General features: G+C 41.7%; 1 protein-coding gene across 2 annotated transcripts in view; it reads right to left on the bottom strand.

The window, feature by feature from the left end:
- LOC308393254 (rho GTPase-activating protein 6-like) overlaps positions 1-26,016 on the bottom strand; it is a 143,582-nt gene that overhangs the window by 115,731 nt on the left and 1,835 nt on the right. The gene's annotated exons all lie outside the window — the stretch shown is intronic.

Here is a 26,016-nt window from a genome sequence, read left to right as displayed (position 1 = left end):
GCAAAATATGCAAACTCAGCAGCAACAAGTGCTTTAAGCTGATACTGTGATACTGTCAAAGGAGGTAACTCCTCAAATCCGATGAAACACCTGGCGACGCATAGCGGTTTTTTTTAAAGCCCAGAAATGCGCCGTATTTGATAGCTTGCTGCGAGACCTCACACCGAGCACATCTACTGCGGGTGGGTTGCCTGTTATGCAACATCCCCCAAAAACACGAAGAGTAGAGTCCTGGCCCAAAGCCCTGCCAGTGTAGCAGAAATGATGAGGATGATGATGCAGCATCAGCCGTTCTTCTCTGCGTGAGTAGCTTAATGTTGTTCGTGTGTAATTTACGTTGAGTAGGCTAACCACGTTATTACATTAATGCATGTAAGGTGAACTAGCAAACATCATCATATCTACATGCGGCTGTCTTCTTGTTTGATGGCAGATACTCCCTTCACCCTGGCCAAAAAGGCTAAAATGACCAAAGAAAAAGTGGGAAACAGTTAAACATGAGAGGTTTTTGGACAAAGTTTGTGTTTTTTCCATTGTTTAAGCACTGCTTCCAGCCAAGAGTGATACCATATATGCCCCATAGCTGCAGAAAAGGCTAACATTGTTATCTTTTTACAAAAAACAGCTGAACATGAGAGGTTTTTGGACCAATTTTGTGTTCTCCATTCTTTAAGCACCAGTTTGAGCACCGTTTGAGCACCGGCACCGTTTCAAAAGTACCGATTTGGCACCGGTATCGGATAAAACCTAAACGATACCCATCCCTACTTAGGATGTAACTACAGCCCAGCCCATGCAGCAGTGTATGAATGACTAACCCCATATTGTGGATGGATTATCTCAGTTGTTCTCCTGGCTGAAGTTGGTCCTTTAACAGCATCCTGCCATGCGATTACATTTGTTCCTGACCACCGAGAACACTCACGTTAACTTTTATCGAGTGGAAAAAGAGTTAGCTTGTTTATATTATGCTAACATAGCTGTGTCGCTAGCGGTCACGTAGCACATCATTATATACTAGCTAGCCAAACTTCAGTAACCCTACAAACGTCACTGCTGTTTAGTTTTCTGTCTTCATTTATGTTGGAAGTGATAACAGAGCTGTACGTTTTAATTTGTTTCCAAAACCCCGCAGTCAGGACATGCTATATTGTATTTAGATAGAAGCTAGCGAGCTAACTTCCTGCTAACTTCTAACTCCGTTAAATGTCATAAATTCCGTTTTCACGGATGCCTGGATGTTAAACTCAATTGTTACACCTGGTAGAGCAGAACGCTAATCATTTTATTAAAGATGAAAGACTTTAGACAGTTTTTCAACTCTCAGTAATACCATGATCGTTTGATATATGGACCTGCAGCGGAGTTTAGGCCCAGTGACGTCAGACTTAATGACCAGATAGATTCTTTTATTGGTTCAGTGTTTATGTTAAACTGACACTTTATTATAGCAGACCTTAATGCCAATGAGTGCATGCATGAGGCCAGAGGGGCCGATGGCGCGATATGGCAGCCTCGCTTCTGTCAGTCTGCCCCAGGGCAGCTGTGGCTACAACTGTAGCTTGCCTCCACCAGTGTGTGAATGTGAGAGTGAATGAATAGTGGCATTGTAAAGTATGAGGTGCCGTAAGGGACATTATTACTGAAATGCTCTCACACACACTACTGAAATTTTAGCTCTCACACACACTACTGAAACGCTCTCACACACATTTCTGAAACGCTCTCACACACACTACTGAAATTTTAGCTCTCACACACACTACTGAAACGCTCTCACACACACAACTAAAACGCTCTCACACACACTAATGAAATTTTAGCTCTCACACACACAAGTGAAACGCTCTCACACACACTACTGAAATTTTAGCTCTCACACACACTACTGAAACGCTCTCACACACACTACTGAAACGCTCTCACACACACTACTGAAACGCTCTCACACACACCACTGAAACCAGAGGCATTTCCGCTGAACAGGAAGTTGTTTCCTGACAAGGAAACTGATGGAAAAAGTGGTATATTTCAAAACACTACAAGGATGTCTACTCAGCAACCTGCTAGTACAGCAGTCCCCAACCTTTTTTGCGCCACGTAAACGATATAAAAATAAAAAAACGATAAATACCATGAAAACCATAAATAGAAATGTGTTCGAATTTTTGTGGAGGAATAAAACCCATTACATAGAAAGATCTCAGCTTGTGAAGGGATACAATAAAGGTGGTATCAAAACTCCAGAATTAGAATTTATGGTTGGCACCCTTAGAATTAAATGGTTAAAATCTTGTCTGTCACAGCCAGACTCTACTTAGCTCCACATCCCATGATTCTTGTTTAATAAAATAGTATACAGGATTAGACTTTATTTTGAAATGTGATTTTGCGGCAAATAAAATCCCCATAAAGATATCAAACTTTCCAAAACAGACGTTGCATTTTTGGGAAAATGAGATTTACCCACAACTTCTCCCCATAATTCAACCTTATGGAATAATAGGGTAATAACACTTAATCAAAAATCAATTTTCAAGAGTGACTGGTTTGAACAAAAATATTATATTCACAACAGATTTGTTGGATGATAACGGTGTCATTCTAAGTTACACAGACTTTTCAGAAAAATATTGTCTAAACTGTTCTCAAAGAGAATATAACAAATTTTGTGAACTGGTCCCACTGCCTCTGCTTCATTTGATTAAAATTTTTATGATATACAATAATTTCTCATCAGTGCTCCCAAATTTATTGCTAGGGCAATGTCAGCTGTTTGATAAAAATGCAATAAGAAATTTGTTAGTAGTTTCTTCAAAGACAAAATATTTCATAGTTACAACAGAATGGTTACATGGCATGGTTCTAATTTAGTTATTTCATATACACTGGATAAAGCATACTAAAAATTTATGAAATAGCCTATTCTACCTAAAGTTAAAGAAACACACTTTAAACAAAACTAATACTGTGGAGGAATTTCTAAAAAAAGAGATTTGGCTTTGAGGTGGATCAGTGTTCTTTTTGTACTGATGAAAATGAAACCCTAGAACATCTTTTTTTTTCTATGCCCTATCACACAATGTATTTGGTGCAACTTAAAAAATTGGATTTCCCTAAATATTAATGATGTGCCACTGTTTGAATTACATCATAATTTTTTTTTATATGGATCATCTAGCATTGGATGTCTCAGACATTATTAACATTATTTTGAGTAAATATCATATCCATTGTGCTAAATGGAGGAACGCTAAGCCTTCTCTCCCTGGTTTTATTGATGATTTTAAGATATTTTTTTCTTTACTAAAAAAGACAAAAAGCACATATGCCAAAAAAATAGCCAGGATAATGCACGTCTCGCGCTATTCTAAATTTTGACTTATGCTGAGGCTAATATATTGTTAAGTAATGCAGCTGTCTCACTAAGGTCCAGAATCAATTTGTTCCACGATTCGATTCAATTCAATTCGATTTGATTATGGGGAATTTTGACAGTCAGAAGTATTATAATTCAGATCAGTACATTTACATATTTTTGTATTTAAAAAAAAAAAAAAGGAAGCTGACACACGCAAGACTTTGTCAAAGGTGTGAGCATCACAGCATGTCACGGCGGGGTGCGCCGGTGTGTTTTTGAAACAGGACCCAAAAGCAGATGTGGACGAGGTGTTGCAGGTTTAAACAGAAAGCGATCCTTTATTTGGATGATTGCAGGAGTAAACCAGGAAACCAAAGTAAACTGACAAGACACTAAGAAACAAAATACTAAACGGTACTGAGACCAAAACTATAACTATGACTGAGGTGGAAATAAACAGGCTAAGACTATGACTAATGTGGAAATAACAGACGAAAACTAGACCTATGACTGAGGTGAGGTAAACAGACGAACCGACAATGGCATGCAGAAAACAAAGGGCTTAAATACATACAAGAGGTGATCAGGGGAAGTAGAGACACATGAGGGGAACAGCTGACTAACATAAACCTAATGACAGGACCAGGAGAGGAAAGCTAAATACAATAAACAAAGAACACATGACACTGTCAGAATAAAACAGGAAACACTAAAACTAGACATGACAGCACAAACTAACAGACCTAATACATAATGAATAAATACAAGAACCCAAAACATAGAAAACCAGAGGAACAATAAACAAAAGCTGCCCAAACTAAAGACAGAGAGGAAATGACACAAAACTAATCACATAACAAAATGAGACAAATACAAACATGAACTCAGAGCGCTGGGTCAGAGACCCAGCCTGTGACAGAGCCTCCCCCTCAAGGGCGGATTCCAGACGCCCGAAAACAACCAGAAAACAAACACAAAAACAACCCCACCAAGGGCGGGCGGCGGGGGTCCAGGACGGAGGGCCCGAAACAAAACCACAAAAACAAAATGTCCACCAAAAGCACAGGAGCGCAGGGAACAGTTCATAACTCCTCAGGGGCCGACCCGGAGGGTGACGGTCCAGAAATTCATAGTTCATGTGATCAGGGGGCCGGCCCGGAGGCCGACGGCACAGGAGGTCATGGTCAAACAGTTCAGGTGGCCGACCTGGACGACAGCAGCACAAGAGTTCACAAGGTTCAGGTGGTCGACCAGGAGGCCAACGATCCAGTAGTCCATAGTTCACGAGCTCAGGGGGCCGACCCGGAGGTCGACAGCATAGCAGGTCAGAGTGCAACAGTTCAGGCGGCCGACCCCGACGGCAACGACGGCCAGCTGACGGCCCAGAAAGCGGCCGGCGATTCCGAGGGGCAAAACGTGGCTTGGGCGGCGGCAACACAGCCGCAGGACCAGGCGAGGCCGACACAGAAGCAGAGGCTGAAGCCGGACCAGGTGAAGCACAGGCTGAAGCCGGACGAGGCGAAGCAGGAGCTGAGGCTGAAGCCGGACCAGGTGAAGCACAGGCTGAGGCCGGACGAGGCGAAGCAGGAGCTGAGGCTGAAGCCGGACGAGGCGAAGCACAGGCTGAAGCCGGACGAGGCGAGGCTGAAGACGCTGAGGCCGGACCAGGCGAGGCTGAAGACGCTGAGGCCGGACCAGGCGAGGCTGAAGACGCTGAGGCCGGACCAGGTGAAGCAGAAGCCGAAGCCGGACCAGGCGAAGCAGGAACAGAGGCCGAAGCTGGACCAGGCGGAGGCAAAGCAGGAACAGAAGCCGATGCTGGGGCTGGACCAGGCGAAGCCGAAGCAGAGGCAGAAGCTGAGGCTGAAGCTGGTCCAGGCGAAGCAAAAACTGGAGCTGGTCCAGGCGAAGCACAAACTGGAGCTGGTCCAGGCGAAGCACAAACTGGAGCTGGTCCAGGCGAAGCAGAAGCAGAGGCCGGACCAGGCGAAGCAGAAGCCGGACCAGGCGAAGATGAAGACTCTGACACAGCCGGACCAGGCGAAGACGAAGACACGGAGGCTGCAGCAGACGAAGCACAGGCTGGGGCTGCAGCAGACGAAGCACAGGCTGGAGCTGCAGCAGACGAAGCACAGGCTGAAGCAGGACCAGGCGAAGCAGAAGCCGAGGCTGAGACTGGTCCAGGCGAAGCAGAAGCAGAGGCTGAAGCTGGACCGGGCGAAGCACAGACCGGAGCTGGTCCTGGCGTAGCAGAGGCAGAACCAGGTGACAGTGAGGCAGCCACAGGTGGTGGCCGGACGGGCTCCTCAGGCCCCCCAGCCGACATGGCAGGAGGCTGCGGAAGTTGCAGCAACACACAGTCTATATTGGGTGAAATGAGTTTATATGTGTTCTCAGACTGAGGTGTGGCAGAACCAGGCGAGGCGTCATCCTCAGGCTGAGGCGTAGAAGCAGCAAGCAGTAGTGCAGCAGGTGGTGGTCCTGCAGGTGGCGGCACGGGAGCCGCAGGAGGTGGCGCTGCAGCCACAGGTGGTGAAGCAGAAGGTGGCTGAACGGGCTCCTCAGGCCCTCCAGCTGACGTGGGGTGAGGCTGAACGGGCTCCTCGGGCCCTCCAGCTGACGCGGCGTGAGGCTGGTGCGGTTCTCCTGAACCCCCAGCTGACGTGGCACGAGGCTGGACGGGCTCCTCGGGCCCCCCAGCTGACGAGGCATGAGGCTGGTGTGGTTCTCCTGAACCCCCAGCTGACGAGGATGGTGGCCGGATGGGCTCCTCGGGCCCTCCAGCTGACGAGGTGTGAAACTGGACGGGCTCCTCGGGCCCTCCAGCTGACGAGGCATGAGGCTGAACGGGCTCCCCGGGCCCTCCAGCAGACGAGACATGAAGCTGGCTGGGTTCTCCCGAACCTCCAGCAGACGAAACATGAAGCTGGCTGGGTTCTTCCGAACCTCCAGCAGATGACACATGAAGCTGGCTGGGTTCTCCCGAACCTCCAGCAGACGAGACATGAAGCTGGCTGGGTTCTCCCGAACCTCCAGCAGACGAAGCATGAAGCTGGCTGGGTTCTCCTGAACCTCCAGCAGACGAGACGCGAGGCCGGACGGGCTCCCCGGGCCCTCCAGCTGACACTGAAATAGGCTGCACAAGCTGCACCTCCGTCTCCGGCTCCAAACCGGCCTGGATAGCAGTCCCACAGCAGCGTAGCTGAGCCTGATGGCTAGCATTTCCAGTGAAAACAGTCTCATCATAGCCGGGCTCATGACCCGGAAAGGCAGTGTCCGTTCCAATAATCCCCGGAGAAAAAACATGAGCCAAGATATAGTCACTCACTTGTGTTCTTGGTGTGGAGCGTCGGTGGCGCGCACGCCGCTTTTTCTTGGAAGTGGAAGACGGCGGTGCACTAGGTGGAAGTCCCTGGTAACTCCGAGGTCCCCCGAGAGCCAGTCGAGTTCCACGGAAAGAGTGCTCGTGCTCTGGAATGAGCCATGGCTTCCATCGGAGCTCCTCCTCCAATAGAGCGCTGAATATTGACTGACGTTCGTCGTAGTCCAAATCTATGGCGTCCAGCGCTTCCTCGCACTGGACCGTGGCAAGAGTGTGGCAAGACTGTGACGAGGGTGTGGAAACTGATGAGCTGAGAGGTGGTGACGCTGTGGCGAGTGTCAGCGAACCGACACGAACCGTCTCAGGCTCGCAAGGCAGCGGCAGTGATTCCTGTTCGCGGTTTTGATGCTGCTGCGGTGGAAAAACTGTGCGAACAAAATCCTGCACATCCTCCGACAATCCCGCCGCGTAAGCAGGATATGCAGACAAAATCTGTTTTAGCTGAACTCTGGTTGACTCCTTCTCATTCTCCTGTCTGCACGCGGAGTAGCAAATCCACTGTCCGCGGAGAATGGTCACCTGAGTGTTGAACTCCCAAAAATCCTCACAGATGTCCGCTGGGTCCATACTGGTCGGTTCGTACTGTCACGGCGGGGTGCGCCGGTGTGTTTTTGAAACAGGACCCAAAAGCAGATGTGGACGAGGTGTTGCAGGTTTAAACAGAAAGTGATCCTTTATTTGGATGATTGCAGGAGTAAACCAGGAAACCAAAGTAAACTGACAAGACACTAAGAAACAAAATACTAAACGGTACTGAGACCAAAACCTAAACTATAACTATGACTGAGGTGGAAATAAACAGGCTAAGACTATGACTAATGTGGAAATAACAGACGAAAACTAGACCTATGACTGAGGTGAGGTAAACAGACGAACCGACAATGGCATGCAGAAAACAAAGGGCTTAAATACATACAAGAGGTGATCAGGGGAAGTAGAGACACATGAGGGGAACAGCTGACTAACATAAACCTAATGACAGGACCAGGAGAGGAAAGCTAAATACAATAAACAAAGAACACATGACACTGTCAGAATAAAACAGGAAACACTAAAACTAGACATGACAGCACAAACTAACAGACCTAATACATAATGAATAAATACAAGAACCCAAAACATAGAAAACCAGAGGAACAATAAACAAAAGCTGCCCAAACTAAAGACAGAGAGGAAATGACACAAAACTAATCACATAACAAAATGAGACAAATACAAACATGAACTCAGAGCGCTGGGTCAGAGACCCAGCCTGTGACACAGCAGATGCCTTTGTGTCAAAGTAGCTGAAGATAAAACACATAAAAACATGAAGGTGGTTTTCCTGGCCTGGGATTTTATAAAAAATATTCTGCAGTACATCAAAAACGAAAGAAAACCATTAATCAACATATGAACGTTACCTCTGACGTTACAGTGGTTTTATTAGAGACACGGCTAACGTTTTGCATTTTGCATAATTTTAAAAAGTTTAAATTTGTTCAGTATTGAACGGCAGAAATTAGGTTTTCTTTTCGGAAGTATGTAAAATGAAAAAAAAAAAAAAACAGCGGCCGACTGCGCTGTAAACAACAGTAGACTTGTGCCTAACAAGCAAGCGAATAATGCAGAAAACAAATTTTTAGACGGGAAACTGTTCTTGAAGTACAGAGAGAGAGAAAGAGAGAGAGAGGGCTGTGCATTGCGTGCGATTTTATCGTGGTGGAAGCAAAACAGTGAGGGAATTCATGACGTTGATGATGTTTATGTGAAGCGCAGTTTGGATCTTCTTTTGCTGCTGGTTCAGTCAATATTGTTTGGAGAGAGATAAAACTAACAGCTTTAGAATCGGCGCAAAAACGGCGTGAAAACAAAGCGCGGACCTGCCGACAGATCAGAGTCAGCGAGCTGTCGGCTTTCAGCCTCGACCGTGTCCGTGTTGTCGGGTGAGAAAGGCGACATCTCACTGATTCTGATCCGCGGGTCCGCGCTGTGTGTTTACGTGTACCTGCTCTCATTTACTGTCTTAGCTGTTTGGTGGTTGTTGAAATTTTGTGAGGTTTCACCAGAGATTCTGGCATTTCGGGCAAAATAAATTTATATTAAAAAATCGATTCAGGATTTTAATGAATCGATTTCACGTTATCCAAGCCAGAATCAATTTTAATCAATAAATCGATTATAAAAACCCACCCCTAACTAACACGTTGCTGAGTAGACGTCTGTGTAGTGGTTTGTTTGAAATCTAACACTTTTTCCTTCAGTTTCCTTGTCAAGAATTAACTTCCTGTTTAACTGAAATGCCTTCGTGTTCAACTGAAACGCCTTCCTGTTCAACTGAAATGCCTTCCTGTTTAACTGAAACGCCTTCCTGTTCAACTGAAATGCCTTCCTGTTTAACTGAAATGCCTTCCTGTTTAACTGAAATGCCTTCCTGTTTAACTGAAATGCCTTCCTGTTCAACTGAAATGCCTTCCTGTTTAACTGAAACACCTTCCTGTTCAACTGAAATGCCTTCCTGTTTAACTGAAATGCCTTCCTGTTCAACTGAAATGCCTTCCTGTTTAACTGAAACGCCTTCCTGTTCAACTGAAATGCCTTCCTGTTTAACTGAAATGCCTTCCTGTTTAACTGAAACGCCTTCCTGTTTAACTGAAACACCTTCCTGTTCAACTGAAATGCCTTCCTGTTTAACTGAAATGCCTTCCTGTTTAACTGAAATGCCTTCCTGTTCAACTGAAATGCCTTCCTGTTTAACTGAAACGCCTTCCTGTTCAACTGAAATGCCTTCCTGTTTAACTGAAATGCCTTCCTGTTTAACTGAAATGCCTTCCTGTTCAACTGAAATGCCTTCCTGTTTAACTGAAACGCCTTCCTGTTTAACTGAAATGTCTTGGTTTTTCAGTTGTGTGTGTGAGAGCGTTTCAGTAGTGTGTGTGAGAGCGTTTCAGTTGTGTGTGTGAGAGCTAAAATTTCAGTAGTGTGTGTGAGAGCGTTTCAGTTGTGTGTGTGAGAGCTAAAATTTCAGTAGTGTGTGTGAGAGCGTTTCAGTTTTGTGTGTGAGAGCGTTTCAGTAGTGTGTATGAGAGCGTTTCAGTAGTGTGCGTGAGAGCGTTTCAGTAGTGTGCGTGAGAGCGTTTCAGTAGTGTGCGTGAGAGCGTTTCAGTAGTGTGCGTGAGAGCGTTTCAGTAGTGTGTATGAGAGCGTTTCAGTTGTGTGTGTGAGAGCGTTTCAGTATGTCCCTTACGGCACCTCATAGCAAAGCGCTTTGGGTGCCTTGAAAAGTGCTATATAAATCCAATCCATTATTATTATTATTATTAATATTCTCAACATCCAGCAGATAGCGGAACTAGCGATTTAAAACAACGCTATCCTTTAAATATTCATGTGAAATAATCATTCAATTTCATAACGCTATATATATTTTTTAAGTAATGGACATAGAAGCTTGCTGTAAATTTTAAAATACATGGCTTAATATAAACTTTTACGTACAAAAATTACAATGTTCAGTGCTCAATGTGCCCCTCTCCGTTTGCACACCATATGTCCATATGATAATCAGACTCGTCCCATACTTTTGCCAGCACGCTATGGAGTCACTGCAGCCACACCCATTGTTATGTTACTTACTACCAGCCTGGAATTCACATTTGCGTTTTGATCACTACTGGTGGATAGCTGCAGAAATACGCACTTTCACATCAGATGTTTCTTTTTGATATGCCCTTGATTTGATACTCCGAACCAAGCACATTGGTTTTTAACCATTTTTTTGTTGAATGTTCCTTAGCACTGCTTAGTAACTGTCGCTCTAGCCAATCCTCCAAATATTTACATGATAACAATGACCAGTTAACAATGATCTTTTGTACACAGTCTCTGGAGTCACAGACTGTCCTTGAACATGGTACAGGTTTAGTTAGGTGGGTTTTTAGTGGTTGGTAATTCGATTCACTACAATTTAGTGCTGTCAGCGTTAATCTCGTTAAAATGACGTTAACGCCATAACTGCATTAACGGGGCAAATCTCCGTTAGCTAGTTGGGGCTGCACAGAGTCAAAGCTTTAGCTCTGTTAGGTCATTAACGAGTTAGCGCCGTGCAGCCCCACGCATGGGGTAATCCGCGGTTATGGCGTTAACGTCATTTTAACGAGATTAATGCTGACAGCACTAAATTGTAGTGAATCGAATTACCAACCACTAAAAACCCACCTAACTAAACCTGTACCATGTTCAAGGACAGTCTGTGACTCCAGAGACTGTATACAAAAGATCATTGTTAACTAGTCTTTGTTATCATGTAAATAATTGGAGGATTGGCTAGAGCGACAGTTACTAAGCAGTGCTAAGGAACATTCAAAAAAAAAAAAAAGGTTAAAAACCAATGTGCTTGGTTCGGAGTATCAAATCAAGGGCATATCAAAAAGAAACATCTGATATGAAAGTGCGTATATCTGCAGCTATCCACCAGTAGTGATCAAAACGCAAATGTGAATTCCAGGCTGGTAGTAAGTAGCATAACAGTGAGATTAACGCTTTCCTCATAGCAAATTTTCTGCAAGAACCTAAACTAACTATAAATAACTCTGAGATCATAAAAAAACTACAGTTAAAAATTCTTTCAGCCTCTATCTCCCTGTAACTGTTCCAAGATTAGGCAGAGGCCAGCTGTGTTTTGAGATGTTGTGAAATGTTTTCATCCACTGTGAGGGTCATATCACCAGAGTATACAGTGATTGAAATGAATACATAAATGGGAAGTTGTAAACTTAACACACCGTGGCCTATGTGAGACTTATCCGTGCTTCCTCTCTGGCCTGTGACAAACCACATTAGAAAGAAAGTTAGCGGACATGGGGGTCACCGTAATACACACACAGAGTAAAAGAGGGGACAGACATTACTGCCGTCAGACTTGAAAGTCCGCAATTAGATCATCGACCCTACTTTTGGATTCTCTCCCACACACATGCACAAAATCCTCTGTACAAAAAAAGTAACTCAACACTGCTGGTTTCTCACTAAAGGAGAGTTTTAATCTGCAACAGACAGGGAGATTCTGGCTACGGAAATTAATGTTTTCTTTTCAGTCGTCTCTATTTCAAGCCGCCTTCGTCTCCCTCTCTATTGAGAAACGTCCCAAAGGAGATGTGAGAATGCTAAACCAAAATACTACCAAACAAACCCCATAGCCTTGTGTGTTTCTTTTCAACTGAATATCGTGGAAACTTGTCAAAAAAGATTGCTCGGTGCGGTTTCGTGTTTCTGTTCACATTTTCTTAAACACGTTGTATTTTATACCATCTCCTCTTGGCTTCTAAGTTGTATTTCTTATGTTGTGATCTGCTGGTTAGGTTTGTCTGATTACTTTATGGTGCAAAAGGAAGATATTACGTTACAGCAGAATGAAGAAAAACGGGCTACTGAGCGAAAAAGGATTTGTCAACTGTACTCATGCTTTATAGTGGGAAAATTTGGCTTGTTTGAAAATATATTGTCCTGATTACACAGAGAACAATGTACCTCCTTGACAGATCTTGTCTTAAACCAGTAGTTCAAACCTCCAAATTGTTTCAATTATCAAATAAAGAAAAGCCTCAGATTTAAAAAGCTGACCTGTGTTTTAAAACTCTAACTTAGTTTCTAATCAATTTCTTACAGTCCTGACATGTTCGTGTACACTTGCTTGGGTATGTACAGTTGAATCTAACCCTTCATATTCTATAAATGTTAACATTTGATAAACTGACATAAAAATATGATATGATACAGCAAAACTTGCATTATTCCTCCTAACATGTAGTGGCGTATAAGAAATAAATGTAAATATACTAAGTTTGATGATGCCACTACCTGTGCTGTATGTCTTGCAGAACTAATGAAGCTAGAAAATATAAATCCAGCACTACACTGAAGTGAATTAGACTAACTTACTTCAGCATAAAAGTTTTACTTTTAACTTGTACAGTATTGTGCAAAAGTCTTGAGCTACCCCTTATTTCTTCATATTTTGCCAGTAAAATGGGGAATAGGTGCAGCAATTTACTGAATGAAGTGCAAACTAACAATTCAAAAACAGAGTTTGCACAATTGTAATGAGCTTTAAAGTAAATATTTAGTACGATGACCAGCCTGAACTCTCTTAGGCAGCTTTCTTGTCAATTCTTTAAGTAGTCTTCAGGAATAGTTCTTCATATTTCTCAAAGGACAATCAAAGCTCTTCTTTGGATATTGGCTGCCTTTTTTCTGTTTTCTGTAAATACGATCCAGCATTGCTTCAACAATGTGAAGATCTTGGCTCTGGGGAGGCTAATCCATGATCGATAGTGCTCCAATGTGTTTTTTTCTATCCACTTTTTTCTGCTTTTTCTGTATTGGCAGTCTATTTGGGATCATTGTCATGCTAAAAAAAATGAAGCTGTTGCCGCTTTTGCTTTCTACGTGCTATTGTATGCTGGATCTAAATCTGATGGTACTTTTTTGTACTCATAATACCATCAACCAAGATCTCCAACACCACTGGCTGAAATGCAACCCAAGACCATGACAGACCCTCCTCCATGTTTGCTAGATCAGCGGTCCTCAACGCAGTCCGTGAGTCGTTTGGTACCGGGCCAAGAGAGTTGAGGCTCGGGTGTGAAATTTAGGGTTTTCAGGGTTTTTATAGTTTTTTTTTATCGTTATTTTCTTACTGTTTTAATCATTAACTCGGTTTCCCTGGATCTTTTCCCGTGTGTTATGAATAAATCTTCTTTTTATTTTGTTGTATTTACCTGCGCCACCTTAAAGGCCAGTCCGTGAAAATATTGTCAGACATAAACCGGTCTGTGGCGCAAAAAAGGTTGTGGACCGCTGTTCCAGATGGCTGTAGAGACTTACTGTTGTTGTACTTGTCGCCTGATCATTTTTGGACCTATTAATGACAGTTTTAATCAAATGTTTCATCACTCAATCGGACCTGTTGCCACTGATTTTCAGTCCAGTTTTTGTGTAATTTGGGATACTTTATCCTTTTCTGTTTCCCTACATTAAGAATGGCTTTTTGACAGCGACCCTTCCCACTGAGACCATTTCTGATGAGGTTTCAGTGAACAGCAGATGTAAAAGAAAGACCTTCAGAAAGCCTGGAGAACCACTGATCAAGGCCACTTTCAAATTACAAGAAACTCTGGGTGCTTGGAGGCAAAATATCAAGAAATGAAGGGTCACTTAAAACAGTTCCACAGCAATGTAAGTCTGTGTAATTCAAAGTGCAATAAAAGCAATCCATTTTTAGGGAGACTAATCCTGCCATACTGCCCAGAAAGTAGAATTTCATTATGGAAGAATGATGCGATGGTATGATGCAAGTATTGCAGCTGCAAAAGCTGACATGTTTAACATTACTTACAGGGTTTCTATTACTCCCCTGTGTACAAAAATCTTGGCCCATCAGTTTAATGCTGACAACCAGGCCTATTAAATTGAATAAGAATCATAATCAGACTAATACCCCTTGCAGGCCCACATGCATACATGCAGACCTCCTCTCAAGAGGGGAGACTGTAGGAGAGAATGCTGCAGAGGTCATTATAACCAGGAATGTATGTATGTAATACGAAACAGGTCTTTTATTTTGAAGGGCATCTTAATTTATTCTGTTATAAGCACAGATTGTAGTCTTCGAAGTGAAAACATGATTTCAGTTGGTTAAAGTAAAACAAAAATCCACCGTAAAATCATCATTTCATTTCTGTCACTGTGTTTATTTTGTAGTGTCTCTACCAATTAGAATTGACTGAATAAAAACTTTATCACTTTCTTAAACACTGCGCTATACAAACTACCTTTGCATTTTATACAGACAATGACTAGGACGCCCTTTTATCGCAGTTCAGGGTGATGGGAGGTCCGACTACAACTTTAACACAGCTGTGACTCGCTCCAGGACCTTCTGTTTCGAGCCAAGAAAAATCCACATGCATTTCATCACACTTTCAATGTTTTCATCAAGGCTCTTGCAAGACTGTGACAACATCGTCTGTTTCACTCCTTCACTCTGTTTCACATTATGAACCGATACCACTGTTCTCTTAAAACACTGATACAGCAAAAATTTGTTTAGTTTTTTTCTGTGCGGGCGTTTGTGCATGCGCAATTTTCGTATGAGCATTCCAAAGATGTCCAAACATCAAAGTCTTTTTCCTCCAATGCAGCTTCATCAGTCGGAGGGAACTTAGGGAGGAAATCAGGGAGTAAGAAGGGAAAAATGGATGGCAGGAAGGTTCACAAGTTCAAACCTCTCTGTTTGCTGGAGCATGTAAAAGAATCAACTGCGAACAAATAGATGGCTGAACCGCCACTATTATAAACTATGTTTGTTATTATTTTAAATTGTTATTGGGGTTGGTGTGTAACAAACTGATGTAAAAATACTGTAAATTTTATAAGATATTACTCTTTGTCAATACAGTTGAAGGCTGTACATGTTGACAGCTTTCAGAAAAGAAATGAAAGTTAATTCAGGGCACAAGAAGCTGCAGACTGGGATCCCATTTAACCTGAAAAAATATGCAGTTTGTAAATATACATCATATTGTGTATGTCTGTTACCTAACTCCTCTTAATCAGTTGGGATTAAACCTATTATATAAACTGCCTAGGGTCCCACGATTATCATCAATACAGCTTTAGGGAATTATTTATATAACACTCAGATCTTTACAAATTATATTTATTAAAAAGGCGACATCATGAGTACTTTCCTGTGCATCTATTAACAGTCCTTTTACAGATAGAAATCTATACATTAGATAGAAATGTGTACCACTACTGTATTGCCCCATAACACCACAACAAATTCATCATTTGTGTACAAATTTGGAAATAAAAGTGATTGTGGTTCTGATTGTGAACACTGTTTCGATCATCACAGCACCGATGTGTTAACTTTGTTACTAACGTGACTTAACTGTCTGTGGCTCTGGCTGCTCTCTTGCACTTTTCCCAATTAAAAAAATGTATCGTACAATCTGTCTTACTATTTTGGCTGTAAATGTTGTTAATATTACATCTGCATTACATGTGCCTTGATGTTCGTAAGCACATTTTGGTAAACTATTTTTTATTCAGTTGCATGTTGGGGGTCACTGAAATGTGTTAAATGAATATCTATAATTAACTATTCGTCAAACAGTGACATGCTTATACTGCCAGTTACTTATTACTTTGCCTCATACAATCAATATGTAGCTGTCAAAGAAGAATATGAATATATATATATATATATATATATATATATATATATATATATATATATATATTATTAATATTTCTTTGTGTGTGTTTATGAACAGCGATTTTGCCATCTTACTACATAGTGATTTCATAAAGATAAAAAGAATAACATGACAAAACAACTTATATGTGTGTGTTTTCATACAGATTATGGTAGCAGCACCACACCAACAGTATAATGGCAGCTAAACAGCTGACAGTATTATACTTTAGAGCTTACATTTCATACACCACAACTGTCATATTTTATATAATGAATGCTGTTTAGCATGTACACAGTAAAATAATGGGTACTTGCATATAAGTGTGAAGTTCTTTGTGTCTAATCCTGACCTTATGATTGATCATGCAGTTGTTAATCATAATGTAGCAAATGTATTTTATTCTGAATCATGATATTCAGCTAAAATGGGCTCCATGTGGGTCGAATACCCCAAGCACTGGTGAAGTAATCATTTTAGGAACATGGATAGCCTGTTCTCTTAGTCTTGGAGTGCTGACGGCAAAGGTATGATTGCCTTCAGTTCTCAGTCTAGAGTGTCCTGCACAAGAATTTCAGGGATGCAACCCAAAAGTAATTTGAACAGTTTGCATCATTAAGGTAAAAGAAAAAACACTTGTCTTGTCCTTTACTTAAAGCTTTGGAGCAAAAGCCCCGAAGAGTTATTGTTGTTATAAACACTACAGCGTGGAACCCATTTGGTAGAAAAGAACAAGAACTGCTGCCTCCTGGCTCGGAGCCATGACCCGTGTCAACTCCCCACCTTGTATGGTTCACAGCGTAAGCAATGGCAAACATGTGCAGCAGTTTAAATGCTTCAGAAAACATGCAACACAAAGGCTTTTTAATTAGATATTTCACATACCTTGTGGGCGATTCTATCACAGTACATCACAGAAATGTAAAAAGGGAAATTTTACCAAGTAGCCAGCAAAATGTTGGGATCCTAATAACAGTTGTATTTCATCTTTAACATTATTAACATTACATATTGTGTCCTTTAAAGGAAACATTTTCACTCTTCCTCTACCTTTTGCTTCACAATACTTTAATAGGTGACTATTAATTGAAGTATAGCTCTCATTGTTGTCGAGTTGATATTTCTGTATCTGCCTAAACACCTTTTCATATTGTATTTTACAGCTGTGAAAAGTCAATTTTCACAGCACTCTATGCAGTCCTGCAATAAACTAACTGCACCCAATAACAGAATGATGCAGAAATCCATTTATGTATGACTTTATCAGTCTCTCACACCATTGTGGAGGAATTTTGGCCCACCCTTCTTTACAATGCCCAAGTTCATTAAGGTTTGTGGGTATTTGCTCTCTTAAAGTCCTGCCACAGCATTTCGATTTTGTTAAGGCCTGGACTGGGCCATCGCAACACCTTGATTCTTTTCTTTCCCAGCCATTCTGTTGTAGATTTTTAAGTAAAGGTTAAGCTGTTGTACTGATGGCCTCACATTTGACTCTAGAATACTTTGGTATACAGAGGACTACATGGACAACTGAATGATTGCAAGTTTTGTGGTTGTGTTGCTACAAAACAAACTCATAGTACCCTTCTACCACTGTGCTTGGCGTAAGGTGTTTGCACTGATATGCTGTATTTTGTTATCACTTTTGTCTCACCTGTCCAAAGGACATAAATTCAGAAGCCTGGTGGTTTGTTCAGATGCCACTTTGCAAACTAAATCATACTGCAGCGCTCTTCTTACAGAATAAAAGGCTTTCTCCTGGTACCTGTCCATGCTAAGTAGGCTCGTAGGGTCTGAGACTGACCTCTTTTTAAACTTTTCTCTTTTGTATTTTGCTGATCATTGCTCAGTCTGACCTTGGGGTGAATTTCCTGGGGCACTCCTAGGAAAATCGTGGCCTTGTGTTAACATACACTTGAATGTCCCAGACCAGAAAAATGCCAAAACTTGTGCTTCCATAGAGGTGCGCAGACTCGTTGATGATCAGTAAATCAAGTGCATTTGATTAGCAGCAGCTGGCTACTACTTACCCTCTTAATTTCAACTGAAGCATTAAGGTTGTACTCAGTTTTCAACGGGACTGAACAGTTTCCTATTAAATCTTCTTTTTCACAAGACTGTATATCAGGAATGGCTTAAGAGATACAAAACAATTCCCACAGACATATATATATATATATATATATATATATATATATATATATATATATATATATATATATATATATTAGGGGTGCAACGATATTCGTATCGATATTGAACCGTTCGATACAGTGCTTTCGGTTCGGTACGCATATGTATCGAACAATACAACATTTGTAATTTATTTTATCAACTTTCCTTCTGACGATGCTGTCTGTGTGGAGCGCTCAGTGAATCTGCGTTCGACTACTCCGCCTAGGCTGCACTGTCGAGCGCAGATCCACTGAGCGCTCCACACAGACAGCATAGTCAGAAGGAAGAGCGCAGGGCAAGCTAGCAAGACAGAAGTTAAGCTCTCCTTGCAACATGGACCTCCCCCACCCTCATTCAGATCTGGCGTTTGGAATTATTTTGGTTTTCATGTGACGTATGACCCTGAAGGTAAGCGAGTCATGGACTAAAGTAAAACAGTATGTTGGATGTGCCACGCAATGCTCAATTACATGGGTGGGAGCTAGTGTGTTAGCGCAGTTAGCTCGTTAACGTGTTGGCCGTCTAGCCCCATGCACGGGGCGATCAGGGGTAGCTCGTTAACGGAGATTTGCCGTGTTGTGGCGTTAAGGTCATTTTAACGAGGTTAACCTGAAAGCACTAGTGGGAACACAACGAATATGACTGCACATTTACACCGACATCATCCTAGTGCAAAGACAAAAACAACAAGCATGCTACTAACTTTACCCGAGTCATTTAGACAGCCGTTAGCACATAATTCTCCTTATGGGGACCTGATATGTTTAATATGCTGCTGAGAATATAGCCCAGAAGAAGCGGATAGTATAGCTTTTATTTTGGAAAGAGCCATTTCTCTGTAATAAACTCTCTTTTCCAAAGATGAGTGATTCCTCAATCAGATACAGGGCTCGCAAAATCGGTAGCCCGACGTCCCGGGGCTAGCGATTTTTCCAGTTGGGCTACCAAAATCTATCTCTGCCCTGCCCGTCCGGCTATTGTAGGAAGGAAAAATATATGTCAATGCTTTTGCATTCTTTCGGAAATGTAGCTGGGTAATTATGTCATTGGCATCGGTGAGCCACTGTCAATATGTGACATATTGAAATCGCGTTTGAATTTGCGCTTGTTTTTTTGCTTTCACTTTGCAATCGCGTGAACTGTGTATAGAGAGCGACAGTACTGATTGGTGAGTGATGATAATTTGTGCACCAATTCCTCTGACATTGTCTTATTAATCGTTAGCTTACTATGCAAACATGACAAGTGAAATCTCCCGCAGCAAGCTTAAACATGTGAGAGGTTGATCGCGCAGAGAATCGCTGAGCTTATGTGAGTCCGTGTGTAAAAGCATTTCAGTTCTGCTGAGCCAAATAAGACAGGTCAGGGTGAAGAAGTGACAGCCAAAGAAAAGCTTACCACAAAACGGAAAAGTTATGACAAATCAGACTATAAGGCAAAAAGAAAGTGCAGCTTTATGGTTTCATGGACAAAAGAATTTCTGTGGCTGCGATATGATGAGCTAAATAACCAGGGCTGCACATAAGTGGTCCGCAGGTGCGCATTCGCTGTCAAAATAAAAAACACGCACAAGGGTTAGGGTTAAATTTAAAAACTGTACTTTTGAGTTAAAATATATATTTATAATTTTAATAAATGACAAATTAAAAAGGCATGAACATTTTATTTTATATATAGATATAGATATATATATATATCTTAGGGGTGCAACGATACACAAAATTCATGGTTCGGTTTGGTTTGATATTTTGGTGTCACGGTTCAATATTTTTTCGATACAAAAAAAAATGTTCATGCCTTTTTAATTTGTCATTTATTAAAATTATAAATATATATTTTAACTCAAAAGTACAGTTTTTAAATTTAATGTTGCTGAAACAACAAAGTAATAAAAAAATAAATCTATCTGATGGAGAAATCACTCATCTTTGGAAAACAGAGTTTATTACAGAGAAATGGCTCTTTCCAAAATAAAAGCTATACTATACGCTTCTTCTGGGCTATATTCTCAGCAGCATATTAAACATATCAGGTCCCCATAATGAGAATCATGTGCTAACGGCTGTCTAAATGACTCGGGTAAAGTTTGTAGCATGTGTGCTTGTTGTTTTTGTCTGCTTCCACTTGTCTTTGCACTAGGATGATGTCAGAGTAAATGTGCAGTCATATTCGTTGTGTTCCCACTAGTGCTGTCAGCATTAATCTAGTTAAAATGACGTTAACGCCGCAACACCTCAAATCTCTGTTAATGAGCTACCGCGGATTGCCCAGTGTGTGGGGCTGGACGACGTCAACACGTTAACGAGCTAACTGCGCTAACACACTAGCTCCCACCCATGTAATTGAGCATTGCGTGGCACATCCAACATACTGTTTTACTTTTGTCCATGACTCGCTTACGTTCAGGGTCATACGTCACATGAAAACCAAAATAGTTCCAAACGCCAGATCTGAATGAGGGTGGGGGAGGTTCAATTTGCCATGTTGCAAGGAGAGCTTAACTTCTGTCTCGCTAGCTTGCCCTGCGCTCAGTGAATCTGCGTTCGACTACTCCGCCTAGGCTGCACTGTCGAGCGCAGATCCACTGAGTGCTCAACAAAGACAGCATCATCAGAAGAAAAGTTGATAAAATAAATTAAAAATGTTGTATTGTGATTATCATTATCATTTTGCTTCTAGTTTAGAACTACCAGTTCTCGCTATCTGTATCTTCTACCTTACCAAGCATGCTAGCTAGAGTTAATTGATCATTTAGCACTCTAAATGAAAAGAAATGTCCAAAAAGCAAGGGGTCAAATTTTAGTGATTAGTGACACGATTACCGGTTATCTGTGTCAGTGTTTAAAATGCAGCTTACCAAGGATGCATACTGAGCATGCCTTAGCTGATAACTCCAGCTGCTTGTCTAAATGTAGTCTTCTGGTTCCAAAAAGACAAGATGGTGACAGCCAAAAAGCTACAGTGCATATGTCAGATTTAAGTCCATAAAGTACTGAGAGAGTTCACTGGGGCTATGTACATCTTTTATATACAATCTGTGATATAAACTTAATGTATGAATTTGTTAGGGTCACTTTCAGAGGATGGGGACAAATGACCTATATGTTTATCCAGGTTACATAGGCAACTTGGATATGAGCCCACGTAAATTAAAACCTACAGTTCCAAGGTCTCATCTTCCAGGGCCTTTAAATGTCATGGGTACGGTATTTAATGGCAACATCCTGCTGAGACACTTTATTCCACACCAATGTGTGCCACCCTAAATGACCAGCAAAGAAAACGAGACAAATTGACTTATTCTAAGAAGACAAACAAATGACTGGTTCTCGTTGTGTTATTCTACTTATTCGGTGAGCGCTCAGCACCCTGACATAGTTTGATGATGTTGCATAAACACATGGGCCTTTCGAGAATTTTAAGAATGGTAACAACTAGATGCAAGCAGCAGTAATTTTTCCAGAAGATAATCAAGAGATAAAATACAATGATAGACTAATAAACACTAATACAGAGCCATTTCCTAACTTCGCATTCCTTTGGGGGAGATCATAAGGCATGCCAACTTTGTTTTTTACCTTGCATATCTGAGAGCTTATATAAAACTTTCATGCCTCAGATTTTGTTAAAATTCATAAGCACAAGCGGAAGTAGAATATTCAAATGGGAATTCTCCTTATCTGAAGTTCTCATGCCAAGGGATTCAGTAATGCTGTAAGGAAACAAAAACACAAAAACTGTGGTTACTTTTGTGCAAATGTAAGCAACCACAATTGTGTATCGTCACTTTTGGAAGCTAATAACACGTGAGACATTACAGCAAAAATCACCTTTTATTGTCTCTTTATTTAGATTAGTCTGCCCCTCCCCACCCCACGTTCCTTCACTTTGCCTCTAACACTGCTATTACTTAGGAGCTCAGTGTGTAATTGTGCATGTAACATTTTGATTACAGTTACGAATGTTAATCACCAAAAAGGCAAAGCTTTTACCTCAAAGACCCAGCGCTAACTTTCTCAAAGTCATCTGTTATCAATCATTTAGTAACATTTCTTTTCATACTAAGTCTCCTCTGTAAAGCATTTGAGTAAGTGGTTCTAAAAATAGGATCTACAATGTCAACAATCTGGAGCCCCATAAACAAGCAAGATTAAATTAGCCGACTGCTGTTTCCTCTCCGAGCCTTTGCGCGTGTGCGTCTCTGTGCGCGTACCTGGAAATACAGCGGCGCACGTGTAGGTTCAGCGTATGCTTCAAATGCTAAACTTTCAAATACCAATGTCTGAATGTGCCTATAAAAACCTACATTGTTTTTATACTCGTGCTATTTTGCAAGAACATGTGTTGATACGGTGTCCAATTTTGGAGCCCGTAACTCCACGAGAAGGACCACATCCAGTCACTGACACCCCCCACCTCCCCCCGCTCCCCCACCCCCCTCTCCTACTGTAATAACACAGAGGGTACTGCCTGATGAATTTTTCTTTTTCTTTTTGCATCTCTTTTTGCTCTTTCAGCATCAACAACCTGGCCGTGGAAAAATTTAGCTGTTAAGCAATCGTGGCCAATATAACTGTCAGGCTTTGCTTCACTCCGTCTATGTTTCACCCTTTCATTCTTCCTCTCTGTCCATATCTCCCTCCTTAAAAAGGCATAGCATGAGACCATTCTGCACAGGTTGCCCTGTTCACATGCATACACACTCAGTAGTACACGTGCAAATGATCTCTATCTGGGCAAATGTCTGAACTTTGACTAGATAGCGATGCATGAACTGGCACCTGCATTTACATCACTGATATTGCAGTGCTGGTCTACCTTTATCTTTAAACATTTATTATGTTATTAATACATACAATAAAACAACACAAATATGCCCTCGTTAGATACAGGAGCTATTACTTCGTTATAAATAGTTGAGCTAAACCATCAGAGGTAATGCGATAATATTAATGCAGTGCATTTGCATCAGCAGCAACCTCGCAGTTCTTCTCGTAGACTGTACACGAAAGATCAATGTAACCATCTGGATGTCACCAGTTGTTCTGTAAAGTCTCATTATGAAGGCTTAATTTGACTATTCTGGCCATCTCTATCTTCTTTTTTAAAACAGACATCACAACAGAGGGGTACATCGACAACATAGGTCCACCCTAAAAAGAACACCCCTCTTTATTGTGTATTTAACTCTAAATACAATAATATTTTACAAAATTAACAAGAGAGCTTTCTCCTGATGATGTCATAGTGATGTCATTTCAAGGTTATCTGATTTATCAGTTAAATATTAAAAAGAAAATTGAGCGTCTAAATTGCGTCATTCAAAATCAGGATTCAGTGTGTTATGAACTTATCTGAGGCATACGAAAGACGAAAGGTCAGGGTTATCTCAGCCTACTATTTCTTATTTTTATTACTGAAGGTATATTTTCATTTTGAACTTACGTGTGACAAAGAAGATTTTCATGGGAATCTATGCAGTCCTGAGAATAACCAAATAAACCTTTTACCATATGCCCTTTTAGTATCATTCACATCGTTATGGAGGAATTTTGATCCACTCTTTTTTTACAGTATTGCTTCATTTTATTGAGGTGTGCAGATGTTTGTTTATGCACAGCACTCTTAATGTCCTGCCACACCATTTGAATAAGGTTGAAGCTGACTGGTGCACACTTCAACCTTAAAAGGTGATTCTTTTCTCTTTAAGCCATACTATTGTAGATTTACTGCTGTGCTTGGAATCATTTTTCTGCTGCATGACCCAATTCCATCCAAGTTTTAGCAACCAGACAGATGGCCTGACATTAAACTCTACAATACTTTGGTATACAGACGGGTTCAAGGTTGACTCAATGACTGTAAGATGGCCAGGTCCCATGGCTGGAAACAAAGCCCAAATCATCACGCCTCCACCACTGTGCTTGACAATTGTTATGATGAGTTTTGTAAAAACCAAACACAGTATGTCAGTGCAAACATGGTGCTGTGTGTTATGGCCAAACATCTCCACTGTGGTCTTGTATGTCCATGGACATTGATCCAGAAGACTTTGAAAAATTAATCTGTGCTGCCATGTTCTTTTAAGAGAGTAGAGGCTTTCTCCTGGCAACCCGTCAAGACAAGCCATGTTCAGTCTTTTTAAATGTTTATCTTTTTAAAACTGCAATTTTTTAAGTGAAACAAGTTGTAAGTGCTTTTTAAAAAACATCCAGAGGAATTGAGATTGACAGGTTGATGACTCATTCTTTTGCTATTTCTCTGAATTGGAAGTTCCTCTGGTGATTGGGTATTTAAAAACCATGTGTTATTGATTTCATTAAGCTGTGATGATTACACTTGTCATGATTTGAAATGAAATCATGCGAATTTCATAGTTTGGCTCTCCTCAGTATTAATCCTAAGTATACAGGTTTCTCACATGACATCATGCGCACATTGTTCAAACGCTGTCTGATGACCCCTTGGCAACCACCGGTCACTAAGCCGAAATATTGGTGAGTGGTTATTGGCTGTTGCTAGGCTGCAAAGAGGGTGCTGCACCAAAATCCTTCTTGCAATCCTTGCCTGTAGTTTGCACTGAAGTTGCTCGGTGCTGCAGCCAACATTCTTCAAAAGCCACAACTTTTATTTTGAAGGCAAGCAGTCTCCGTGTCCGGTTTGTGTCACACTTCTCACAGCCTGACTAGCACTCGGAGAGTAGTTGTCAAGTGTTCGCAGACCAGTTGGCATCTTCTGTGCAAACTACAGGCCACTGTGGCAATCTGCTACCAACCAAGGCAATCTGAAGTTGTTTTCCACATTTTTCCCTTGTGGTTGCCAGATGGTTGCCCAATGGCTTCTAACTCTTTGTGACTAGGCCCTTATCCACGTGCCCCATAAGTTAACATGTTCAACACCCCCGGTCATGTCAACCTTGGAAAGAAATTAACTAATTGCATCTTAACTAATGTTAAAAGCAAAATTCTTTCGATTCCCACTATTAAATACATGCTTACACTTCATTTCAGAGTTTTACTTCACACCCATAGGTGTTTGACACATCCCAGTAGACCAGTAACACTTTCTTGGCTCCGTAATTTTACAAACACTCCGAGGTGCAATAACTTCGGTCCAGATTGCACTAATGACTCCATACCGATGGCCTCATGTTGGCCCCAATCGGGGGGTGGAAACTGCAACTTAAACAGGCTTACAGTGATGGGAAACGCCACTCTCTGAGAACCTCAAGACATCTCGCAGAAGAAGAGAGGGAGGAAAATGCGAGTATGGGCGCCTGCATGTGTGCGTGCGAGTGTGAGAAAGAAAGAAGAGGCGTGCAGCAAGAAAGTAAAACAGAGAGCGGCGCTGGAGCCGTTCCTTTTAATGGGAAATGATGGGGGAGCTGTTTGATGGCTGCGTGCTTTTGACCCTGTGACTGCTTGCAGTCGTGAGAACCAAGTCCCCGGCCATGTGTCCTTAAGCCCCTCATATCAACACACACACACACATACCGCCACATATACACACACACTTCCAATCAAATACAAGAAAAATATGCAGAAAAGGAGACTAAGTGTTTAAAGAAGCAGGAAAATTATACCTTTCCAGACAGAGTACAGGTGGACTCGTGTCAACTATGCACCCCCCCCCCCCCCCCCCCCCCCCCCACACACACACACACACACTTAAAAGAAGTCCCCCAAGGATGTTTTGGTAAGGATTTCATCTACTGCCTGCCCCATATTCACACTCAGTTTGACATCTATATGAAGACAAAAGCCAAAGCAGCCCAATGATGACAACAGTAGGAGGGAAAAATCTATCGACACTTCATTGCACCTTTTGTTGGAGTGATTTAATCCTCAAAGTGCTGT

The sequence above is a fragment of the Rhamphochromis sp. 'chilingali' genome, assembly GCF_963969265.1.
Source record: "Rhamphochromis sp. 'chilingali' genome assembly, chromosome: 3".
NCBI classification, from domain to species: domain Eukaryota; kingdom Metazoa; phylum Chordata; class Actinopteri; order Cichliformes; family Cichlidae; genus Rhamphochromis; species Rhamphochromis sp. 'chilingali'.
Note: the sequence above shows the minus strand (reverse complement) of the source record. Positions and strands in the feature narration are given on the sequence as shown.